General features: G+C 38.0%; 1 protein-coding gene across 3 annotated transcripts in view; it reads left to right on the forward strand.

The window, feature by feature from the left end:
- The first annotated feature begins 4,708 nt into the window (after nt 1-4,708).
- The window catches only part of cdk16 (cyclin dependent kinase 16), a 49,482-nt gene continuing 35,809 nt past the window's right edge, over nt 4,709-18,381 (forward strand). For 2 of the 3 annotated variants that reach the window (XM_067414349.1, XM_067414347.1), the window contains exon 1: nt 4,709-5,047. The gene's annotated coding sequence lies outside the window, so the exon portion shown is untranslated. The remainder of the gene's footprint in view (nt 5,048-18,381) is intronic. The other variant, XM_067414348.1, reaches the window with a different exon arrangement.

The following is an 18,381-nucleotide window of genomic DNA, read 5'->3' on the forward strand; positions in this document are numbered from 1 at the left end:
TCTCTCTCTCTCTCTCTCTCTCTCTCTCTCTCTCTCTCTCTCTCTCTCTCTCTCTCTCTCTCTCTACCTCTCCCCTCCCACTTCTGTTTGCTCTTTCTAACCTGTTCTGCCTCGATATGTGTTGAAACCGATATATCGCCATTGGACAAGCTAGAGAGAGAGAGAGAGAGAGAGAGAGAGAGAGGCATGCTGATGCATGCACACACATGCATGTAAGTCATAAATACTCAGACACGCTTTTAAACACGGTAGGGGAAGGATCTGAACCTTGGCCAACTGGGCTGCGTTTTAATCCTCCTTTAGCCAATCATTCGCTAATCTTCTCGCGCTTTTCCTCCTGCCTCCCTCTCCTTCGTTTTCCCATCTCTCTCCTCCTACCCTCTCATTTCACGCGCTGACACATGGATAATGATGACAAAAGAGGCGCCACACCATCACCATTTTCCATATGGGATTATAAAGGGGAGGGTGCATGATTATAAAGCGTGACAGGTCTTCTGCAAAAACACAAACAGTTCGTAGTTCATTTAGTGCGATACTAAATAAATGTACATATTCTGAATTCATATATTTACTAACAAACCAAAAATTATTCAGACAGCAGATATATTTTTTACTAGTGGGTGCAGGACACTATAGTTCACTTAAGTGAGGATAACGTTTAAATAAAGTAAACTGTGGCATATTATACCCAACAATTCTTCAATTCTTCATATGGCCGACTACCAGTAAAACTGATAAAATTATTATTCAGACACTTTGACCTGACCATGTTTTGATGAAGTTTTTTGTTCTTTAATTGCTAATGCGACCTTTTACCACAGACTGAACAAAATGAAGCTCTGCTTTGACATTGGTCAACCTAAATTAATATGATCTAATTGTGTACTTACATTTAACAGCTGATTGGTTATCTGACATTATCAAAATGAATTTGTTCTGACACAGCTTAACTCAGAGTTCTTGTCATATTTTACTACAAATTTACATATTTTACTACAACTATAGCGTTATAACTATAAACATTTATAACTATGTTAATGTGAGAAAATATTAAAGGTGTCTGAATACATTTTTGTTTGTCTGTATGTATGTATATCTCGGGCACCGTAGTTTTCCTCATGCATGGGGACCAAAAATGTCCCCACAAGGACAAGGATTTTGGATATTGCCATCATTGTGGGGACATATTGTCCTCATAACATATGGTTTACCTGGACCACACACACACACACACACACACACACACCACACGTTTGTTTTTGTGACATATGGGGACATTCCATAGGTGTAATGGTTTTTATACCATACAAACCGTATTTTCTGTCCCCTTACACTGCCCTGCCCCTAAACCTACCCATCACATGAAACAGTCTGCATTACTTTCTAAAAAAAAAACTCATCCTGTATGATTTATAAGCATTTTGAAAATTGGGGACATGGCCAATGTCCTCATATTTCACCCTCATCTTGTAAAACCTATCTCATACCCATGTTATTATACACATTTGTGTCCTAATGCCAAATATCAATACCCCGCATGGTCACTGATCTTAGGAAGGAAGGGTTGGTATTTAGTCCTATCTACAATGTCCATAAACCTGTATTATGTCCATATACAAACAAAACCTATTTCAAGGACCTCCTTTCTATCTATATCCACCAACACAACATCAGGGCTGTTTGGGATGTTACAGAACACATAATCAGAGCTGTTGAACCAGTCTGGTATTACTCGTGAATCACACACACACACACACACACACACACACACACACACACACACACACACACACACACACACACACACACACACACACACACACACCTACACACACACACACACACACACACATATATATATATTCTATCCCCCTACACTACCACTAAACCTACCCATCACACAAAATGTTCTGCATTTTTACATTTTCAAAAGAATTCATTCTGTATGATTTATAAGCTTTTGTACCCATGGGGATCTCTTTAGGTCCCCACAGTGACACAAGTCCCCATGAGTCTGTGTGCATTCAGGATGAAGTCCCCACCAGGCTAGAAAACATGTACACACACACACACACACACACACACACACACACACACACACACGCACGCACGCACGCACACACACACACACACACACACACACACACACACACACACACACACACACACACACACACACACACACACACACACACAAGCAATATTTTGATGGCATTACAATTATCAACCAATATTCTCTACTTTTATTTGATTTAATTGTGCATGGATCTACCAGATGATAAGAATAAAATTGCTTGACATTTGCATGTGAAACCATTTTGTCAAATGTGAAATGTTAGGAGCACACTGCTTTAAACACTGCTGGTGTAAAAACCACATGTAAATATTCACATGATAAATTCATGTTCATTTTCTATATGGGTGGTAAAACCAGAACACACTAACATGAGCTCTTATGACTACATCGAGTCAAAACCGAGAGAAAGAGAAGGAGAGAGAGAGGTTACAGATCCGCAATGTATTCTCCTTAGTACATGTCATTCCCAATCTAAATCATCCACACACACAAACAGTTTGTGCATCACATACACAGGTACAGAGCTCTGGCCGTTCTGTTGTTCCGTGAACCTCTAATGCTGCATATTGGTGTCGCTCTGAACATGTCAAGCACTTGAAATGGGACTACTAATGAATGCAGCACAATAAACCTTAGACATTAATAATATCCTTATTTAATATATGCTATTTAAAGCACAATCAGTGTTCATCTTCAAGAAGGAACAAGCATGAAATAGTGCTTAAGTCACCTGACCTAGCTGAACAGTGGCTACTGGTGGCCAAAAGAGGCATTTTCATGCATGTGTGCCCTTGCCCTGCTAGTGTTACACATAATTAAGGGAACCTGAGCATAGCTGTTGAAAAACAACACGATTTGTAACAAAAAGTGTAACCTTACAGTATATAAATATCAACTACTCATTTGTATTGAGTGTATTTATACTTGACATTTTTATCTAATAGCGATGGCCTGGTGACATGGGTTAGATATGCCCACTGTGCTTTAAATGTAAGATCAAGTCATGGTGTGCACAAAATACTAACCTCCAGATAATTCCCTGCAATCAGTATCTTCCCCGGTGAAGCAAAAATGTTGGAAACTATCAAAAGAACAAAAGAAATGTTCATTTGCACCCAAGGCACATTGACGCAACCCCCATACAGTGGGTTTCCAGGACTAAAGTAACTGCTGGGGGCTCTGAGGCATGCCAGAGTGGTGACTCACTGTGGGGCTCCACACTCTACATCTCACACAGGCACACACACACACACACACACACACACACACACGGGGGGGTTCGGAGACTTCTGGTTAGGTTTCCCCCAACTCTCCTAACCCATCTCGTTAATTATCATATAAATCAATGCTGTCATTGCAGTTATGAGTCATACTGGATATTCAAAACAAAATGCTCTAATAAGGTTACATGTGATCAAAGTAGTTATGAGATTTTTTGACATTGCAGGATACACTGAAATTTCATTTGGATTAGAATTGCATGCATTAGTTAAAATAATTTTAAGTAAATAAATAAATCATATATAATTATAAATGTATTACAATGGGAAGTGCAGGCAAGTGAATTTGGGAATATAATTTTTATATAGGGAACAAACTGTCTGAATTACAGTATACAAATAAGAAATGAAGAAAGACAGACAGACAGATAGACAGACAGACAGAAAGAGAGAGAGAGAGAGAGAGAGAGAGAGAGAGAGAGAGAGAGAGAGAGAGAGAGAGAGAGAGAGAGAGAGAGAGAGAGGACGGACAGACGGATGGACTGATGGATGGATGGATAGATAGATAGATAGATAGATAGATAGATAGATAGATAGATAGATAGATAGATAGATAGATAGATAGATAGATAGATAGATAGATAGATAGATAGATAGATAGATAGATAGAAGACAGATAGAGAGAGAGAATACAGGAGAGAGAGAGAGAGAGAGAGAGAGAGAGAGAGAGAGAGAGAGAGAGAGAGAGAGAGAGAGAGAGAGAGAGAGAGAGAGAGAGAGAGGACGGACAGACGGATGGATGGATGGATGGATGGATGGATGGATGGATGGATGGATGGATGGATGGATGGATGGATGGATAGATAGATAGATAGATAGATAGATAGATAGATAGATAGATAGATAGATAGATAGATAGATAGATAGATAGATAGATAGATAGATAGATAGATAGATAGATCTTGCAATATACAAATCATATAGCAAACTCATTATCTATAAGCTGGGTGGAATAATTATCTACATTTAGAAGGCTTTTAATTGAAAAAAAACAGATTTACAAACAACTGCGATTTAACGTAATTTCGTATACGAATAATATGTCAAAAAGTAACAGCTCAGCATGACATACAGTGGCTTACAGTATTCTGCATTAGGCACTGCACACCCACTGCCACTCCCCTGTTCATTCCGCTTGAATGGTACAGTCTGACTTGCTTGTATGGAATTTGGATCAGTCCATTATGATCCAGTTTCATTTATTAGGGGTGGGCACTTGCGCTTTATATTCAAATTTCATGACTGCAGAGACACATAACAAATCTAGTTAAGAATACATTATCATAAAATTAAGAAACTCATTAATTACACACGAATTAGCTCAACGGTATAATTATATGTGCCCCAGCCTATCCAATGAGTCCTAGTGGTGGTGGTGGAGTGAGTGACTCCTGAATCTATTCGCAGCTGCTCTGTCGCTTCCATGATCCACTCCAGTCCGGATTTGGCAAGGAAAGGAACAGCTGCTGTAACGTTTTAGCAAAAAAGAAGCGGCGGTGAGACATGCGGGGTTTAGAGCAATCGCTCCAGCAGCATTGGAGACCGGACGAGCAGCAGCAGCACTAGATGATCATGGCCGAGGACTATTGGGAGAGCGCGGCGGCTTTGGGATATTATTACTGCTGTTAAGATTACACGAGCAACACGCACTCACTTACAAAAGCGCACACGGTTCTCAACTCCACGGGTAAGAAAACCACCTCTATCCACCTTGATATGTCACCTTAAAGTGGAAAAAGCATCATAACGTGACAGAAAAAGTAGATTTAGGCCGTTTTTGTGTGAGTTTATTTGAGCCGGACTCTGTGATATCCTGTTTGGGTCGGTTGGTCTGTCTGAATGAAAACCGAAAGATTATTTTATGATAACGTATATGGGAATGGACTAACGTTCCAGGAAAAACAAGAATGACGGGATAAAATTAAAGAAGAATCATTCCCGCATTCCTGTACAATGGCCGTTTGATGCTGGTCTTTAAAGCCAGCTAACTAGCTAACCTGGCTAGCTTGTTTATGTGTGCTTTACTGTGGATTAGTCAGCAGTCTGGCTGCAATTCATGTTTAATTTTATTACTTTTTACTTATTTATGGCTTGCCTGAATAATGATCTCATCCGGTGTTTTATTCAGTCATGTTGTGCTCTCTAATATTGTAATCTCTGAATTACCTCATAGGCTTATACAGTATGTATTTAATAAATATGTATATTAGTAAGATTTGTTTATGTTCATATTATAAAATATAACATTTCATGAAATTGCTCTTAGAGAGATGAAACATAATTGATGACGTACTTTACGGTGGCAGTACATTTTGTGATGACAGCGTAACGTCACTCATTCAAAACATGATGTGGTTATATACGTTAAGTCTACATCGTTATCATGAATATATTTAGTAGTTAATTCATAATATATTGGCGTAAAGCTGCATTCTAACATAAAAAGGCCATAATGATCCTTCCAGCTCACATTGATTTCCCAGCTGGTGAAACCACTTTTGGTTAAACTGATGGAATGGGGAAGGAGGAATAGTGATCCAGTCCCACTAGATCAAAACATTGTGTAAGATGCAGTGACAAGAAGTTAACAGTTAGAGACGTGAGTCTGCTCAGATGGAGGCACATGTTTGACAGTTGCCGGTCTGATTCAGAATGGCTTGTTGGAGGCGTGTGGAGTGGGTTGGTTTGTGGAGTATTATCATAAGGTTGTGACAGATGGTTTAGGAAGGTTTAGTCCTTAAAGGCACAATATGTAAGATTTTAGGATTAAACTATCCAAAAAGCACTTGAACAATGTTATATTTTTTGTTGAGTTGTGTTCTTGCATTATCCAAAATAATGTTTCATTACCATAAAAACACCAAAGACACTTTATTATATTATGTTTTATTAGACAGGTGAGCAACTGCTTGGATACATTCATCACCAGAAAAACGAATCAATGTTATATAGCTCACCACAGTTAGTCCTATGGTGCTTTCACACCTGACGCGATTCGAGTGAGTGATTTAAGTCAACCCAGTCTCTTTTTCTTAAATGCAAGTTTATGTATGATCAATAATACGAATGTATAAGTAAAAGGGAAATAGTAAGCTATAATAAAGCAAACAATTCAGTCAAACATTTAAAATCAGTGCTAATAGGCTACAGGTAACGTAAAGTTAAATAAAAATAAAAAAGTAATGAAACTTCACTTTGCCCCCAGCCTAAACGATTTGCCTGGGAACAAATGATAGATCCATGAGACCAAAGATCGGCAATTACATATACACAAGACAAATTATATTTCGAGACGCCACAGAGACATCAGAGCCAGCGGCAAATGTCTGAAGGACTAGCCGAGGAAAGGCTGCTCTCGCCGGGGTTAACGAGTGCGGAGCGCCGCTGATCCACTGGAGCTCACAACTCCGAAAATGGCAAATAACATTTTCAAATAGGCACTCTATTTATAAATAAACCACAGATTTGAGCTTTAAACAACTACATTATCGCCTGAAAAAGTCTTAAAACTACGTTGTCACACAGTAGAACAGTAGAATTTAAATTAAAAAAGACGCGTAAACAGGCCATGTCAGCCATTTCTCAACGAGATGAACCGCCTGGCAGAAGCCCCTCCCATGACACAAATTCGCATCTGTTGTGAAGTGAATGTCACGGGCTAATGAAGCAAGTAAACTCAAAATGTTCAAGTGTCCAAATTTGTGTGAATTATTCTCGTCATTCGCGTCCGTTGTGAACGCACCATAATTGTTTAAATCTTGTTTTCTTGATTTACCGTGAGTACCATGTTTTATCATGCCTAATATCGATAGCTTACTGCAGTGTGCGACAAGTGTCTCCTTGAGAGTAGCATTATAACATAACCTTCAACACACTCAAATGTATCTAATATGATAAAAACAGCGCTGTGTTACCCCATATACCCATGAGCGGAAGAAGCGGAAGCAGTCATCTGTGGCATAATAAAAGCTCTGCGAAAATCAATCAAACTACGCATTTTGTTTTGAAAAAGTGACCTCTAACGGAGAAAAATGTAATATTGTGGCTTCAAGTTTGCTTTCCTCCCCTAAAAAGCCTTACACTATTGTAGTCAACCCACATTTAAGTATTAGTTTTCATTGATTGCTTATTTAAAAGATTTAGGGAAAGCACTTAACCTTTGACTTCTGTGTTGGGAGTAATTGGCTTTGAAGCAAGACTAGAATAATCCAAAGGAATGTGCATTGATGCTCGCAGAAATGGCCTGTGGTAAGGGTACTGTTTTTTGTGATAAGAATATATTGACTGAAATCTGTTCTAGGACTGTCATTTAAAAAAAATCTAATTCGAATGGATATCAAATATCAACCAATGTATTCGAATATATTCAAATATCTATGACCCCATATAAAAGTTTCGTTTGATCGATTCATGAAAAGGTTTATCCCACCCATCTCAAAACGATTACAATTTCATTCAGTTTGGGCATTTTGATTACGATTAAGGTGTTTATAAGGAGCATTTTCATTCAGATTGGACTTTTAAACCGATTACAGTGCTCCATGTAAACGCACCCGACTGTAAAAAATTGCGTTACATGGCACTTTAAAAAACAGATAGTTTATTTATAGTTCGATTACGGATATTTCACGTCATGTCTGAATGCATATTCGAATATCGAATAAAAAGTGACAGCCCTAATCTGTTCATGCATGACTGAACAGAAGTGGTACTTCATCTTTGTTTTAGTGCCGCCTTTTCGTGTAGTTTTTTTGATAAATTAAAGCTGCAGTCCGTAACTTTTTGCGCTCTAGCGGTTAATAAACAGAACTGCATGGGTCTTGCGTAAGAACATTGTACCTGGAGCTACTTCTCTCTGTTTATGGCTATGGTGAGTCACCTAAGGTGCTCCTCCACAACGGTACCTAACAGTCTGGCCTGAAATATTCCCAACATAAACACTTATTATCAGTGTACCATAATCATTCAGGGTAAGACAAAACATGGTTTAGAAAATTGATTCATGTTGTGCATTCTCATTATATAATTTTTGTAAATCTTGAACACAAAAAAGTTACGGACAGCAGCTTTAAGTAAATATTTAGTAGAATAAGCTTGTTTCTTTTCAACACTTCAGTGTATTTTCTTTCATTATGTAATCAGCATTATTTTGACCTGCTCTCTAGGCCTCGGTATCTGCATCAGTTATAAAAAACACCCTATTTGTCAAGCACTGACTTATTTTTGTGGCATGATCTTGTTTTTGGTAGTGTATTCTGTTTTGCTTAAAGATATTCTCAAAATACCTTCATACTATTTACCATAAAACTTTCCCACTATATTACTGGTGTCCCTGACTTCGGAATTGTATGTGGCACGTTGTTGACAGCAAATGATTCCTCTGAGTAAGTGAATAATAATAATAATAATAATCATAATAATAATAACCATTATTTGTATCTTTAATACAAGGAATTATTGGTTTGGTCACACTTTAGATTAGGGTCCCATTCTCACTATTAACCAGGGCTCTAGGCTGCAATCAAAATGTGCATGTTCATAGTGTTCAGGTTGTTTTGGTACCTGGCTGACACCCTTTGATGCATACGATCACATTGGTATGATTAGAACGACATACACTCTTGAACAAAATCTTAAGACCAGGGATTCATTGCAAGTTTGTAAGTAAACCGGGTTGTAAGTGCTGCTTCAAAATGCCAAAAGAAGAAACCGCAGCAAGAGACAAAAAATAGAGAGTAGGCAATTTATTGAAAACTGCAATTAAATTCAAACAGGCGGTTCATCAGCTGATCAAAAGTTTAAGACCATAGCCAAAAAATAAACGCACAACAGTACTAAAAGTGTCAAAAAAGGACTCAGTAGTGAGTAGCCCCACCGTTCTTGTTGATCACTTCAAAAACTCGTTTCGGCATGCTTGATGCGACTGTTTCCAGGAGGCTGGTGGGAACGTTGCTCCATGTGGTGAAGATGGCTTCACGAAGGGCATCCACGGTCTGGAACTGACGTCCATTTTTGTAAACTTCCCTTGCCATCCGTCCCCAAATGTTCTCAATGGGATTTAGATCAGGGGAACACGCAGGATGGTCCAAAAGAGCAACGTTATTCTCCTGGAAGAAGTCCTTCATCAGACGGGCTTTGTGAATTGCAGCGTTGTCCTGTTGAAAGACCCAGTCATTGCCGCACAGACGGGGGCCCTTGGTCAAGAGGGATGCCCGCTGCAACAGATCCACATAGCCAGTCGCCGTTTGACGCCCCTGCACAACCTGAAGGTCCATTTTCCCATTGAAGGAAAAAGCACCCCAGATCATGATGGAGCCTCCTCCACTGTGCCGCGTAGAAAACATCTCAGGTGAGATCTCCTTGTCATGCCAGTAACGTTGGAAGCCATCAGGACCGTCCAGGTAAAAAATGTTCTTGTCAGAGAAAAAAACTTTCTTCCACTTTTCAATGTCCCATGTTTGGTGCTCCCTTGCAAATTCTAAACGGGAAAGTTTGTGTCGTGGGAGGAGACGTGGCCTTTAAAGACGTTTTTTGTTCTTGAAGCCCTTCTTTAGAAGATGACGTCTTATGGTTATATTGTCTTCACGGACAACCCGTCGGATCCTGCGGCTCAGTGCAGGACAGGTGAAATCTTTCTGGGTCTACCACTTGACTTTTTTGTCCCCTAACTCTCAGGATTTTTTAAGAAATGTAAAATGACTGTCTTACTGCGTCCAACCTCAGCAGCGATGGCGCGTTGCGAAAGGCCTTGTTTGTGCAACTCAACAATCCTGCCACGTTCAAAGAGAGAAAGCTTTTTTGCCTTTGCCATCAGGAGATCTTGACAGTATGACTGCTTGAAGGACAATGCCATGAAAGCCATATTTTTCTGCAGATTTGACCTTTTTATGGCTATGGTCTTAAACTTTTGATCAGCTGATGAATGGCCTGTTCGAGTTTAAATGCAGTTTTTAATAAATTGCCTACTCTCTATTTTTTGTCTCTTGCTCCTGTTTCTTCTTTTGGCGTTTTAAATCAGCACTTACAACCCGGTTATGATCCACAAGTGCGAAATGTGGAAAACTTGCAATGAATCCCCTGGTCTTAAGATTTTGTTTAGGAGTGTATATGGCAGCTATTATATATGACACTGTTTTCAACCACATAAGGTGTATTACAGGTTTTAGACATTTAAATACAAGTACTAACAAAACAATACATATAGTTTGAAAAATACACACATCTATGGAAGCGGCAATAACAGGACATTCAAATATATTGTATAATATGTTTTATTCATATCGGACACACACATTGTTTAAGTAACTATAAAGTTTACTCTGTTCTTCTCAAGTAAAAAAAAAAACACAAAAAAAAACTATAAATAATTAAAAGCTACAATAAGAAGAGCCGTTTTTAGCTTTCTTTCAAAAATATTTTGCAAGCTGGCTTCCTTAACATCTTTTGGTATTTTGTTCCATAGCTTTGGACATAATTGACTAATGCTGCATCCTGTTGCAACTGTTGCAAGATAACTTCATTATTGCTGTATTTGAGAATGTGAAAGCTCATTCCTCAGTGAATAACATTGTCCAATTAGAAAGTAACCTACATGAGCAGACTGATTTTTCCAATCCTGGCATGTCACCGTAGCATAATAATATTGATGAAGTGCTGCGCTGTACGGACAACTTTTCCACTTTTCTGTCTCCACAGAGAAATGACAGCAACACAAACACATTTGTGCTTGGAGGCTAGTTGATGTTGTGCTGTCTGGACCTGGTGTTCCAGAATCAGTCTCTATGAAGGTCACCCCCGTCGGGGTGTCACCTTGTGTTTGGATGCATGTCAGTCTAGTTGGAGAGGGATGTTGGGGGTCTGTGGCCAGCATGGACCTGTTCTTTGTTTAACTCTCTTGCATATGATCAAATGTGAATTAAAGATATTTTAGACATTGTAAACCTGAATAAGTTGGGAAAACTAAAAAAATGTTTTACAAATACGTTTTACCTCAAATATTTTACGTTTTACGAAATTTAAAGTTTAAGTTAACAGAACTTGCAGATTTTTATTTAGTAATCATACATTTTAATTGCTCTGAATTTGAAATGTTTGAGTGAGATAATTCATATACATTATACATTTAACTTAAATGTTTTGTAATCTAAAAAAAATGTTGTAGTGGAAATTTAACTAGCATTAACTAGCTAATTCAATTACACATTTCTTTGGTTGCATTAGCAATGAGTACAGCAATATAATACATTTAACATGTATGTGTTCTCAAACTACACTCAAAAAAAATATTCAGGCCCTTCATAGATAAGACACATTTAAAGTAAGTTTACTACTTTACCTAATTAAATTAAGTTGTGTCAAAATGTGTTCAATCAGCCTAATATATTTAAAACTGAAGTTTACTTAATCAATTTGCGTTAAAACTACATGAAATATTTGTTCTGACATAACTAACTGGGCAGTGGATCTGTAGTTCCCAGCATGCTTTGCAAGGGACTGCGCTAGGAGAGAAAATTTATAGAAAAAAGTGTTATTTTATGTGTTTTCCAGTAAAGAGAAAGATGTTATTAGTTTATGTTAGTGTTTAATGTTCAGTTATGTTGGACATTGAGGAGTTTCTGAAATTTTGTGGTTACATGAAGAGTGCCTGTGTTTAGGCTGTGGGCACTTACGAAATTCATTGGAGGGAATTCCTGCTCTCAGTTAAATATCTTTAGTTTGTTCAATGAGTTCATTTTGTATTTTATTTTTAAAAATAAGCTTGTTGTTATAATTTTTTTAAGGCAAATTAAATTGTTCACCTTACATAATAAACTTTTATAAATTTAACTTAACATAATTAAGTAAACTGCACATATAAATATTATGTAACAGTGACAAATTCAAATGGGTTGTATTGACTTAAAGAAATTGTGCCAGTTTTACTTTTTTTTTGTTCATATAACTAAATTATTATTGGTAAAATTGCTCACTTTCCACTTACCACATTTTTTAATTTTATTTAACAAGTCATTTTTTTGAGTGTATGATTGTCACCATGATGTTAATCCTGCAAAAAAAGAAGAACATTTACTATCCCTTTTGAGTGCAGGGAAATCCCAGCCCAGTTTCGGTTCAAGTTAGTCTAAATTAAAACAAGTTCATAAAACCCAAAACAATTAAACAATTTAGATTACTTCCAATGTCAGTTTTGAGAACTCCAAATTTATAAAAGTTCTAAAAACTTGTAAGTGAATTTTGTTTAACTAATTTATTTAAATTGAGTTGGCTCTACTCAAACCAATTAATTATTTTGAGTGTTATGGTTTACAGTGCAGGAAACAGGTCACTTTTGCTGCTTGGCCGGTAGGGCTGAACGATATTCTGTTTTAACATCGACATCGCGATGTGCGCGTCTGCGATAGTCACATCGCCGGAATCAATTTTTCATGCTGCGATTAATTGATGAAGTTTTATCACGATATATGATATTATCACGATATTTAAATAAGTTGTTAAATAAGTGTTGCCATAGCATAACAGCTTTAAGAACTATTTTTGTAAGAACAAAAATAGCTGAATGTTTAAATACAATAATGCACCAAAAATATATACAGCTCTGGAAAAAAATTAAGAGATTGAGAAATCAATGTTAAGTGGTTTTTTTCAGAGCTGTAAAAGTAAAATTTTCAAACAGATTAAAGTGCAAAAGAATTAGGCTATAAAGAACAGGTAGGCTAACAAATTACAATAAGGGCTCATAGTTTATGCATTAACTAAGATTGAGCAATAGCTACATTTGGTACAGAAAGTATAATGTTTTTGTTAATGTTAGTTAAGAAATACTGATCATTGATAGTTTTATCTTAGGTCCATTAAAAGTTATTTTGATTTTGATTTTAATGTTAATAAAAAGTAACTAAGAAATTAACATAGAATGATTAATTCTTGATAAGTATTTTTCATTGTCAGTTTGGTAATGAATTAACATGTTAACTAATGAAGTCGTATCTCAAAGTTATACTGAACAATAACAAATCATTAGAACAGTTCTAATTATTAAGGTTGTAGTCCAGATTAAAACATAAAAATGTTTAAATTTGAAAATAAATAGCCTATTAAGTCTTTAAGTATTAAGTATTTGATGCTGTGATGAACAACATTGAGATTACAAAAAGGAATGGCTGTTTTAAAAACTACACACGTTTTTTTGTTTGTTTGCTGGTTTCCGGGATAACCGTGGCATTCTGCAGTTCATCAGCGCCCTCTGCTGTCACTGAGCGGCACTTCAGCAGTGCGTCTCCTTCACCGGTTCAGTCATGTGCAAACGCACGTTGGGCTTGTTTATATCTGAGCGTGTCCCTTTGACGAATACAGCGGTGTTGAGCATTTATACGGTTGATGGGCAAAGTATTCTTGAGTGCATTATAAAAAAATTATAAATTGTTAATAAATTATTATTTACGATATTTTAAAGTGCCCACGATAACAATATCGTGCATATTCATTATCGTGATAAATCGCATTATCGAAAATCGGCACATGTCTAATGCGATGTGAAGTGTAGTAGCCCATGGTGTATTAAGAGAACGGTAGCACACAGTAAACACGAGTTTGTTGCTGGAGTGACATGCACATTCTGCGTGCCTGCAGATTGATTGGTTCACTGAGCCACCAAACATTCACTGCTAAAATGCGTCACGAAGAGGATCTGCCGCAAAAAAAAAAAAAAAAAAAAGTTTGTACAAGAAATCATCTTTTTGGGACATTTCAGCTACATAAAGGAGGATGTTGAACAAAAAGAGGTACTTTGCATACAAAACAAGAAAACACCACCAATTTGTCTGATCTTTTAAAACGGCACCACAAAGCTCTTTACCACGAATACAAAGCTGGGCTCGACAATAATGCTTGTAAAACAAGTGGATTTTTTGAAGGGACAAGTGAAAGAGAATTTTACTTGCCTGACGGACAGTCTGATTAAAACATAAAATAATTAGGGAATCACCAAAATGCAAGAATGTTTGTGCATTAATTTAGTGTGAGTGGCGATCGATAGTGGATAATATATAATGAACTGACGATGATAAGGTCGCACCGTTGACGCTCGTGCAGCCTCTCGAGGAGAAATTACAACACACGAGCGCTTTCCTGAATACCATCACGACTGTGACGCTGATTTAATATGACAGTTCCATAAACAACTAATTAACATTCACTTAGTCACTTACATTTTAGATGCAATATTTAGTGTTTTTGTTCTATTTCAGCAGTGAAAATCGTTCACAGCAGACCCGTAACACGTCTCACTCATTGCAACAAGCGTGAACGATTCAGCGTTTGAATGAATTGAACGACTCAGTGACTCACTCATTAAGACGGTCACCTCGTGCCACCTACTGGAGGTTTAATTTCATGTTTGCACATACTTTCCAACATTTCTTTTTGTCACTTGTAATGAAGCTTGCTTATCACTGACATTATTAATATCATGGAATGGTAATTATTGACTTTAGCCTGGATTGATGGCTCTCAATATCGCAATATATATCGTTGGGGAAAGAAATATCGCAATGTAATTTTTTTCCAATATCGTGCAGCCCTATTGGCCAGGAAAGGTTATAAACTCATCCACATGGGCGAAGACCTTGTGTTCATTGTGAGTCGTCTGAAGCCCATGAAGCTTTTATTGACTTATGGAGTGGATAAATGAGCCTCAGCCTGTGCTGTATTGATGCAGGTCAGTTAGAGAAACATCATGGCGCTGAAACCCAACCCTGCCAGTCTGTGTGCAGGACAGTTGAGATGCGGTTAGTCTTGTGTTAGCCAGCAGGGGCTCACAGAATGTTGTCCTGCATGCTGTTTTGATGGTCGACTTCTACGGGCAGTAATGAAAAGCGATATAAAGAGTCTTAAAGAGTCATCAACCCTGATTAAGAAGCGTTAAGATGTTGCTGAGAGCTGAAAGAGGCCCTTAACCCAGTGTGGACCACTGCTGCTCTCCTCTGGGACCGCAATCACTCACCAGGTCATAAATGAAGCCAGCGTGTGGAGTGAAAAATGGGTGGCGGGTAAACAGCTTAAGCTTACGTATATATAACTGTGTCTTGTTTGTCTTTGATTACTGAAATGATTGGAGATTTATCTGGCATTGGAACAGCTGATATAACACACTGCTTTGTGTCATTTAGTCACACGGCCATGGTTTTCTTTTCCAGGGAAATGTGCCTGATTGTTATTCAAAATTCAAAACATGATAATAAATATTACACAGTGTGCTTTAATAGTCAAAGTTCCTCTTCAGTTCTTGTTGACATTGTTTTGCTATAAACAAGAGCGAAGCTTTGTGGATCGCCTTGTATTTCCTGTTTATTGTCTGATTCAGATCTGATTTTAGGCTGGTTGATTTATCCTAGCTTATTATATGCCAGATTAATCAGAGACGTCAAATACCTTGGAGTGCCTTGATTGCCATTGGCTCTTTCCCCATTTATTTGCTTTTCTTTTTTTATATTTCTCTAGAACATGGGTATGTTTTATTTTTATCCAATTATCTTGGATTTCAGGCGTGTGTTTCCGTGATTCCCCCTCAGGGAAGAAAGGAAACACCACTCTCACTATTTCAAGTATTTCAACTATTCATAGTATCTTTGGTGTTAACCTTCCAATGGTTTGCATTGAAGTGGCTTAAAAACCTTTGGTCTGTTCACTATGTGCCACCACATGCTTTAGATTGAGATGATGTGACTACGTTTAAAAAAAATGAGTTAAGGTTTTCCTTTAGCATCAGTTGTGTGGGTGTGAATGATCCCAAACTTTTGGCATTCTGCTTAATGTGCTCTTAAACCCATCAAGTCGAGTTTTACATGTTTTTATCACCTTGAAAGACTGTGGTGTGTATTTCTTGTATTAAAATTCCTCTGACAAATTAAGGGTGTGTGCACTGCACACAGTTTGGTTCTTTTAGTCCGGACCAAAAAAGAAAATAATACAATACATCCAGAAAGTATTCACAGCACTTCACTTTTTCCACATTTTATGTTACTGCCTTTTTGAGTCTTTGGGTCTTATTGAGTATGATACTACAAGTTTGGCACACCTATTTTTGGGCAGTTTCTCCCATTCTTCTCTGCAGGACCACTCAAACTCCATAGGGTTGTATGGGGCTGGGGAGCATCAGTGAAGAGTCATTTTCAGATCTCTCTAGAGATGTTCAAGTCTGGGCTCTTGCTGGGTCTCTCAAGGACATTCACTGAGTTGTCCCGTAGCCACTCCGGTGTTATCTTGACTGTGTGCTTAGGGTCGTTGTTAGGGCTTGGCGGTAAAATGATAACTATAATTATCACAATATAATTTTCCTCTATAAAATGATAACAGCAGTTCGATAAAATATCAGTATAATGCTTATGTGCTATGAGTAATCCTGCACATGCGTATTGCAGTCTGGGGTTCTGGGTGGTGCACGCGGTGTTGTTTACAGTCAGTGGCTGACAGGTTTGGAGAATCGGAGTGAAGTGGAGCGAGAAAAATGAGAGGGAGTGAAGATAATTCAGAGCTCACGACCAGCTCGGAGGACACAGATATCATTGACAAGTTAGTTCGCTCAACTTCAGTGGTTTGGAGATATTTTTGTTATCCCATCCGACATAAAACAGAGCGACGTAAGTGGACTGCTTATTATAAATTCACCACACAGAATTTAATTATTAAATTATCGTGCTTCTTCGAAGTACTTCCATATAACATTGATCCCAATACAGCGATAAATCTATAGTATAACTACATTCACGCACAGGCTTGTTAGTTGTAGTGGGTGACTTACAAGCTAACGTTACCAAACTATAATAACTAAAACATCGGACTTGTACGTCGCTATCATATTTGTTTGTCTTTGTTGATGTATTAATGACTCGGCATCGCCTGTATCAAAAGAGAAATCATTTTATCTGATGTTTGAATAAAATAGACAGCCCTGGACTGGGTAGACTGGATTTCCACAACTACTGAACTTTGCTCTCTCCCTCAGCTCCCGACCAGCCCACTGTCGGTGAGGTGTGTGTGTTGGTGAGATGCGTGTGTGTGTAAAAGAGATGCACGGTGGACCAATCCACTGTGAGGCAAGAGAGGGGGGACTCAAAATATTTCTTAACTTAAAACGCTTTTTTTAGTGTTTTACTACTTATACAATTAAGTATATATTATTGATATATAGTGTAGAGTAAAAAATGCTGGCAACAGTTAAGATTTTAATAAATAAAACTACCTCAGTTTTAATAAATTGTTCACTTGTTTGGGAAGTGTCTGTCATGTTTTGACAATAAAGGATGGTTTAAAACCACAGTTAACTGTCTGTTTTCTACATCTTACTCTCAGGGGCAAAAATATGTCTTTAAACTTTAAAGAAATAAAGATTCTACATGTATCGTGATATTTATCGATATTGACTGATATGGAAAATGATATAGTGATAATTTTTTTTGGCCATATCGCTCAGCCCTAGTCGTTGTCCTGTTGGACGATGACGCTTCACTGTATGGTATTGGGCCGGTGATGAGCGGTGCCTGGTTTCATCCAGACATGATGCTTGCCATTCAGGCCAAAAAGTTCAATCTTTGTTTCATCAGACCAGAGAATTTTGTTTCTCGCGGTCTGAGACCACCTGCGGCTTTTGGCAAACTCCAGACAGGCTGTCATGTGCCGTCTGGACACTCTAACATACAGGCCTGATTGGTGGAGTGCTGCAGAGATGGTTGTTCTTCTGGAAGTTTCTCCTCTTTCCACAGAGAAACACTGGAGCTCTCTCAGAGTGACCATCAGGTTCTTGGTCACCTCCCTGACTAAGACCCTTGTCCCCCGATCGCTCAGTCTGGCCGGGCGGGCAGCTCTAGGAAGAGTCCTGGTGGTTCCAAACTTCTTCCATTTACGGATGATGGAGACCACTGTGCTCATTGGGAACTTTAATGCTGCAGAAATGTTTCTGTACCCTTCCCCAAATCTGTGCCTCGATACAATCCTGTTTTGGATGTCCTCGGACTTCATGGCTTG

Source organism: Pseudorasbora parva, chromosome 13, assembly GCF_024679245.1.
Source record: "Pseudorasbora parva isolate DD20220531a chromosome 13, ASM2467924v1, whole genome shotgun sequence".
NCBI classification, from domain to species: Eukaryota; Metazoa; Chordata; class Actinopteri; order Cypriniformes; family Gobionidae; genus Pseudorasbora; species Pseudorasbora parva.